This window comes from Mesocricetus auratus, unplaced genomic scaffold (assembly GCF_017639785.1).
Source record: "Mesocricetus auratus isolate SY011 unplaced genomic scaffold, BCM_Maur_2.0 Super-Scaffold_100033, whole genome shotgun sequence".
Lineage (NCBI taxonomy): Eukaryota > Metazoa > Chordata > Mammalia > Rodentia > Cricetidae > Mesocricetus > Mesocricetus auratus.
The window spans coordinates 11,723,731-11,732,354 of NW_024429213.1; the positions used below are offsets into that span (position 1 = coordinate 11,723,731).

The 8,624-nt window shown below is 40.4% G+C and overlaps 1 protein-coding gene across 3 annotated transcripts in view; it reads right to left on the minus strand.

Annotated features, from left to right (window-relative positions):
• Positions 1–8,148, minus strand: part of Sytl5 (synaptotagmin like 5) — a 288,981-nt gene extending 280,833 nt beyond the window's left edge. For all 3 annotated transcript variants that reach the window (XM_040733700.1, XM_040733701.1, XM_040733698.1), the window contains exon 1: positions 7,925–8,148. The gene's annotated coding sequence lies outside the window, so the exon portion shown is untranslated. The remainder of the gene's footprint in view (positions 1–7,924) is intronic.
• Positions 8,149–8,624: the final 476 nt, after the last annotated feature.

Sequence of the window (8,624 nt, forward strand, 5' to 3'; positions counted from 1 at the left end):
CCAGTGAAAAGAAAAATAAGATATTATAGGAATATATTTCTAAGTTATCCACAACTGTAGAAAACTAGATTTTAGTCTTATTAGACCATCTTAGAATCAAGCTCTACTAACATACAAAGGAGAATGCTGTGGTCAAGGATAGGTATAGTAAAGAGGGATTCATTGCCAGCTTCCATCTAGGGCTATTAACTCCCTCAGATTACATAACACTTGTATGAGTGCTAGGGTACTCCAACAAGCATTTGTGTGGAAGCAACAAAAAAGTTCTAGTATTGAAAGTGGGGGTATTCACAGGGATTTAAGGAAGGCACTACTTGGATATACAGCATGAAGTTAGTTACTAGAATGAAAGCTTGTTTAAAAGCTGGGCTGAATCTATGGGGGAGGAAAAAATCACTTTTTTCAATTGTGATTTTTAGATTTATATAGACACAAAACATGATGTGTGTATATACAAATAAAAACACAAGTAAAATTGTCAAGGATACAATGCATAAAGAATGGGCTAGTCAGATGGCTAAGCAGGTAAAAGCACCTGATGACCTGAGTTTCATTCCCAGAACCACAATGTGGAAGGGAGAACCAACTCTTGAAAATTGTCCCTTCACGTGTTTCCCACACACAGAATAAAGATAAATCAGTGAGCAAACAGATAAATAAACAAACAAAAAACTGTTAAACTGGCCAGACGGTTAAGCCAGTAAAGATGCTTCCCACCAACGCTGATGGTTTGAGCTCAATCCCCTGGTCCCAACATGGTGAAAGGGAGAGACAGCTACTTAAAGTTAAACTTTGACCTCTGTGTATGTGCATATGCTAGTGAAAGTATGAGTACATGAATAAATAAATAAATGTAATAAAAACTTTAATGGGGACAAGAGGAACTAATAGGAGGGGAAAGGGCAGGAGAAGAAAGGGTAGATGGGTGAGGGAGGTTATGATGAATATACAATATGTACATGGACTATGAGGATGTGTGCAGTAGACACACATGGCTAGTAAATGGCAGAAATGAAACTCAAACACATGTCTTTAATACAGTAAAAATAGTGGGTCATTGGCACATAGTGTGTGAACACTGCCCACTGCCTACTGAATAATCATTCTGATTTTGCTTCTCTGATCAGGGAATGCCAGTTAGTTCTGGTAACAGACCAATGTCTCTGATGTAAAACTGCCACAGACGATCCCTGGTACAAACACAGGCCCATTTTCTTCTTTACCTAGCTGTTCCAACAAGTTCAAAGCTAGCTTTCCCCATGGGGATACCACCAGCTGTCTGTATTCTTTAGCAGCAACAGAAAGAAACTGAGAAGGACAAGGCTCTCCTCTCAAGCATGCTGACTCCCTTCCCTTGAACTTCGGAGATGTATCCCATGGAATAACTTTCTCTCACTGGGAAAATTCAATCATAGCTTCACACCAAGATGTGGTCAATGCTGCATGATAGACTCTTCATTAGATACACTGCTACTGGCAACAACAACAGTGGGGTTCAGTTCCTAAGAGAGATGGTGAGGGTGAATATTGGAGGGCAACTAAAAGTTTCTGTCACTAGGAGTGGAAAGGCAAACACTGAAAGCAGAAGTGTGTATGGATAGGGAGAGGAATATGGATGAGTGAGAGCAGAGGGTACGTGTGGGTGAGAGGATCAACCCAGACTAAGGATATACAAAAATACCATAAGGGAATTTTTAAGTTTTGTGATAATTAAAAAATAAAAATTAATTTAAAAACACTATTACAGTAGCCATTTGACTTGGGGCATATTTTAAATCTACATGTCTGTCTTAAAATTATAAAATGAAAATAACAAATGGCTCACAGAGTTAATATGAGGACTAAATGAGATAAGGTAAATAAAATTGCATGGTGCTTGGTATGCAGAAAATGCTTAATAGTAATAAATGTGGGGTGCTTTTAATTCACTTTAGTGAGTCAGCAGCATCAGGACTTGTCATGGAGCCATCTGTCAGATACAGATCTTATCAGTGTCCCTGAGTTTATCAAGCTTATGGATGCTGGGTGCTGACTCATACCCACAACACTCACTAGTGTTTGAAGCCAGAATGCTGGTTTAGTAATTTACCATGAAGAATATAACTGTCGAGCAGAACAGACAGCCTGACCAGGTTATCCTCTCCCAGTAGGCAATGAACATGTGGCATCATAAGGTTGATTGCTGAGCATGGAATCCACTGTACAGTTCAAATGCTTAATGCTATTGGGCTCTGAGAGCCTATTGTATCTATCTTACCAACTGTAAGTGTAAGTTATAGACTTGGACTAGAAACACTACCTAAAACCTCTTCCCCTGAACAGTGCAGGGGGCACACAGCAAAAACCAACAAGTGCAAAATGTGGGAAAGTCGAAAAGGGAAACTCAAAATACTTACAGCATGTGGAAAAGATGTTACTTGCTCTTTGGGAGTTCACTGAATAGCTTTATTCTGACTAGAGGCTCTATATATCTGGCATAGCTTTAGAAAAGGTACAAGGGAAAATTTTTAGTAAAAACCATTCTTTGTAGCTAGTTCCAGATGAAATGGGCTGGACAGAGAGCCAGCATTGAAGACTGCACACTGCTCCTGTGGATGACCCAAGTTTGGTTCCCAGAACCCACATCTGGTGGCTGACAAATAACCTGTAACTCCAGCTCCAGGGGATCTGATGCCCTTTTGTTGTACTTGCATATGCTCACATACACCCATACCCACTCTACCTCCAAATAATTAAAAATGATAAAATAAATTTTTAAATGTAACTTGTTTTATTGAAGTAAAAATTAATGCATATAATGCATAACATTAACTAACAATAATGAAAATATGTAGAAAATATGTTTATGCTCATGTGAAAATAATATAACAATGCTAGATACATGTTTTATAAGTGATTAAAAGATCCACAGAAATCAGTTTTACTCATTTAACTCTCAATGAACAAGCAACATGTTTTTCTCATCTCCAGTTATTTTGGGGAAAAGATACTCTTTAATACAGTACACTATGAGTCTCGTGTAGAAATGATAATAGGACTAAATAAGAAATTATTTTAAATTAATGTGTTTTGAGAAACTCTCATAGTCCCTTTGGGAGACATACATTCTCTATAGTGGCTAATCTTTTTTAAATTGCATAGATGTCTTACACAATCATCTTTAAGATGGTAAAAATAGGAAATTGCAAGTTAGTTGTCTTGGAGAACATGACTAGAGATAAATGAGGCTATACATGGTCACCTACTTCTATTTGTACAAACATGTTAACAAATTCCAATGAAGTACTTCATCACATTTTCCTCATCCACTGTTGTATGGGGGAGGTAATCTTGACAAAATAAAACATAATACTGTTAGTATTAAAATAGTGAACATCATAGATAAACTTCACATACCATGATATATGTAATGGCCATGACTTCAACAACACCATAAAATTTCAAAATGTCAATGATCTGTGTCTTTCAAACCTTCATCCCTACACAAGTGACATAGGTATCATCTGAAAATGTGTTAGAAATGCAAATTCTTGGGCTCTACACCAAATTAATAGAATCACAAATTCTCAGCTCAGACCCCAGAAATCTGTGGAGTTTGGCGACTCCTAAGTTCGATTGTCACTGATCTACACAGACCACACTACTTAAAAGACAATCTATGAGGCAGCAACATTATGTAACCAGGGATGTATGAGAACTGTGCATTCTCATGCCTCATATTAAGAAGTGACCTCTGCATTTTAATGAAGTTTCTAGGTGACTTATGTGCACCCTCAAATGTAAGAAGTGCCTTGCTTATACCTCACTTTCTGTCACAGGCTGAATTGTGCACCTTCTCACCTTGTTATGCTCAAGTTCTAACAGGCAGGACCTGAGAATATTTCTATATTTGAAAACAGGTCCTTTAGAGATGTGACCACATTAAAATGGGATGATTAGAGTAAACCTACTGAGAATGATGTCCTTAGAATGTGGATGGCGCACCACAGATTTGCAAAGAAGAAAGGCTATGGACTAACACAGCAAGAGGGCACCTGCATCCAAATCAAAGCCATCAGTCTCACAAATAGGAAACCCTACTGGTGCTTTGATCTTAGACTTTTAATCTCCAGGACATCCTTTGTGGTATGTAGTATGGCAATTTCAGAAAATTAAGTCTCTAAACTCAAGTAGGTATTGACAATTATAGGAGGCATTTTAAAAACACTTAAAGTGCTTTGTTCCCATTCCCAAAGTGTCCAACATAAGTGACCTAAGGATTAATCTGTAAATCTGGCTTTTAAAAACTCCCCCAGAGACTGTTACTGAGTAGCAATGTTTGAAAGCTGTTGATATCTACAACCTGCTTAACAGGCAAACCATCCAAGACTTAGAGCTCTAAAATATAAAATTCCAGTCTCTGATTCTTGCTTATCCAATCTCCTGCTGTTGTTTCCAAAGTTGGACCTTCTATACATTGAGTATTCCTAACAAGGAGGAAATCAAAACAGCTGGCTATTTTATGATGATAGTGTTTTCATCATACATGAACATTTTCAGTTATTTGGCCTTTTATTTTGTTATTGCCCCGCCTTCTGTAACAAAGACATCTTCCACAGTACAGGTATAGAGAAGCCCTATGGTAATATATTTTTTATGATTTACTAAAGATTGCCTGAGGGTTCAGGATGCAATGCCAACCACACTAGTTAGCTATAGAAGCTAGGTGGTGGTGGTACACACCTTTAATCCCAGGACTCAGAATTAAAAGGTAGGCTGATCTCTGTTAGTTCAAGGTCACACTGATTACAAAAAATTGATCCAGACCTAAAAGAAACAACTCACACAAAGGTGATATCAGCACCTGGGATCACATTCCATTAATCCAAGCACTAGGGAGGAGACAGGAGTGATATGGCGAGGTGGAGAAAGGAATAAAAGACAGGAGGGGACAGGAACTGAGAGCTTTTGCCTCTGAGGATTCATGGAGACAGGACTGCCGTTTCAGCCTGAGCTGAGGTAATATCTGCTGGCTTGGCTGCTTTGCTTCTCTAATCTTCAACTTGAAGCTTGAATCCCAATATCTGTCTCTGGCTCTTTTATTTTTCATGCTACAAAGCCCCTTCCTCAAACTGTTCACCTAAGTTTTAAGCACCCCTTTTTGCTAGACTTTCTTTGTTCCTTTCATTAAGATGCTTTCAAGGCTCTTAGGATCCAAATGAAAGACTTAGATTCTGTAAATTCTCACACCAGAGTTCTGGTGTCACAGTACTAAACAGCATTTAAGTGCTAAATCATTTCCACTTTTTCCATATCCCTGATGCTCTCAAACCCAATAATCAACTCAGAGAACTATTTACTAACAGTTTGCTGTGTTCCAGGAACTGGAGGGTCTGATTTATATTTAATATTAATGGAAGCCATGTAAGATTTATATGTGAATGTGAATGTATAAGATATAGTTTTCTGACTGTTAATGTATTAGTCCATTTTTGGCTCTGTGTGTGTGGTTGTATGGTTCATTTAGTTCAGGGACCTTGATATTCATAGACCCAAGTCTGGTGGTGATCTTGCTGGCAGAGTCCTGAGATAGTGCAGGGTTTCACAAAGTAATTGATGGAAAATGCACGTAAGTGTTCTCTTGCCTCCTCCACCATTTTCTTATAAAGCCACCAGTATTCAGTGGTGAAAGCTCTACCCTGATGACCATATCCAACCCTAATCTCTTCCTAAAGGCCTTACTTATACATATCACAGTCAGGTTAAGTGTCCACCTTCTTAAATTCTCACAATGTGGATTAATGATCAACACATGAAGGTTTCACAGACATAACAAAAATAGGGTACAATTTGGGGCAGGGGGAATCTTTTCTAAATGTGATTTTGCTACCTTGAGTAATATTTTACTTTACTAGGCCCAACTGATGACTCAATCACAACTTCAAAATTTTTCAAAACATTCTGGAAGACCTTCTGGCTAGCTCTCCAAAGCTATCAACAACACCCCTCACAATAAACCTTCCATTAGAGAAGCTAAAACTCTTGATACTTCCCCAGCCACTCTTGCCACTAAGAGCAGTTTATGTACCCCAGCTTCTGCCAACGACATAAAATGGCATTTGTTGGGAACCTTTGAGGAAAAGTATTTTTTAGTCCTCTGAAAAGAGAAAGTTACACAAAGGAAAACACTCTCCCCTTTCCACCCTTTGTTTCTTGTCCTTGAATATGGTATAAGGACATCATATCTGGAGCAGCTGAAGCCATTTTGAAATCATAAAGATAAGGTATTGACCCATTAAGTTCACCTGCTATCAGGCTTCTCTATTGCTAAAGACACTTTTAACATAAATGTGTATGTGTGTGACACATGTATATAGTCATATTCTTATTTATAAAACAGTATACTCCTGATGATCTACACATTATGAATACCACTGAATCACATGGACTTTATTATTACATTCTAGGGATGAAGAGGAAACTTGCCCAAGTAGAATTTGAGAAATATGAACAGCAAAATAATTTAATCATTCACTCATATTTCCAACATAGTTCTACTTTACTAAATTCTAGTGATAAAAATGTGAATAAGACTCATGATAGAGGGATGAAGAGCTAGGTTATCAAGGAAGTAAGAACTAGAACTTATTTTGAAGGGCTCCCTGCAAGTCATAGAAAGGTGATTATCAAGGACTCCCTGTGGCCTGACTAACCATCTCAAGTTTCACTAATTTTCTTTCAAGAGGGGTTTGTTTATATGGTGATAGATTGTAATCCACATGACAATTCAGAAAACAGCAATCTATGATCAGGGGCTAACAAATAACCAGAAAATATTCCTTCGCCCATATCCCCCCTCAAAGATAAAAGGCAATACTAGATTTTAGGAGTACTTTGGTACTGTACCATCAGGTAGCAGAATCATTTTGCGATGTGAATTAAGACCACCTGTTACCATCACATCAAACTGAATAATACTGACAAGCAGTTGCCAGCATGAGCCCCAGATTAATGAATCTCAGCGTCCACTCTCTGTTACTTCTATGCAAAAACGACAGCAATAATTAGTGTCTAATAGCCACAGAGGTATTTTGCTGCTTAATGGTATTGAAAGGAGAAATACCCCCTCCCCAAATCGATTTTTCTACAAGCAATGAATTTGACACTCCCTCCCCTGATACACTGACAGAGGACAAACTAAAATGTAGCTTTGTACAGGTAAATCCTTCTAAGAAACAGAACAGATTCTCACTGATGTTCCTGCAAGGGAAATAACAGGCTTTGAAGCATCTCGGAAAACAGAAAATACAAAAACAGCAATAATCTAAAAATTTTTCCTAGAATATTCCATGGAGTCTTGCAATGAATTCTCTCAACATTTGGTGTTGCATTGGCACAGACTGTACCTCCAAAATATTTTGCTTCTGTCCGTGCTCACTTTATCGGTATGCAATAATTGCAGTTCTTTTCCAGCTGTGATGTGTCCTGGGCTAGAATGGTTCTTCCAAGATCCCAACTCAGGCTGCATGAGACTTCCAGCCACCTTGCTAAATGAAGAAAGCGCATAGCAAAGGATCCCAGCTCAGCTCTGGAGCTCTACTGTCCCCACCTCTAAAAATTACCCAGGAACAAAAAGAGGTGCTGGGTGGGGGAGTTGAGTAAGCAAAGACTAAACAAACCAAACATACCTTGTCCCATAAACGCAGCATCAGGACATTTGAAGGCACCCGGGAAATTAAGAATATGGCTCCAGAGTTTGGTTTGGCTGGGAGTCTAAGCACGGATATTCTCTGACGCGTTTTTTAAAATCTAACTTTCTGTCTACAATGGAAAGAACCAGAGGAAGGCAGCAAAGGCTAACAGAGACACAGCCTGGAAGACCCCCCCCCACCTCACCCCTCGCAGCTAACACCCTAACAGAGGGTATCAAATGGAGAGAACTTACCTAGTCCTCACCTACACGGAAAGGCGACGGGTCCAGCCTCAGAAGGGAGGCGGGAGACGCGCCGCCTGGGAGAGTAGCTGAGGGAGTCGCGGAACTGGAGCCCGGAGCCTGGAGCTGATGCGCAGACCCCGGGAAAGGAGAGAAGTCCCTCTCCTAACCCTAGGAAGAGGAGTGACTCACCCTAACGCTTGGTGCCCGCCTTTCTTCCTCCCCGCCCCCAGCAGGTAGAGGGACGGAGCTGGGAGGCGGTCTCCAGCCTCCCCTACCCACAGGCTGAGTGCCAGGCTCCACCAGGCGGCGGCGCCACAATCCAGCCAGGCATACAACCGCGCTTCTGTCGCTGGGCTCTTTCACCTCTTGACCCCAAACTCTGCAGGTCCCTGGCTGTCCTCCCTCTGTCTATGCAAGCCCTATACACCTTCCACATGCCATCTGGACTCAGTATTGTCAAGGCCTTCAGAACCAATCAAACCCTTTCAGAGGTCCCGCACCCCATCCTCATTCTTCCCCTTGCGGGTAGCACCAGAAAGCACTCATCCTAGAGAAGGTGTGCCTGGCTCCTCCAACTGACTGGATCTACCAGGGACTCACTCCTCACCCTGCCTCCCAGCTGGATATGGCCAAGGTCCCACCTCTTCTACACTTAGTAGCTATTCCTGAAGTACCCTACTGCCCACCATTGGCCACACACTAGTTAGTC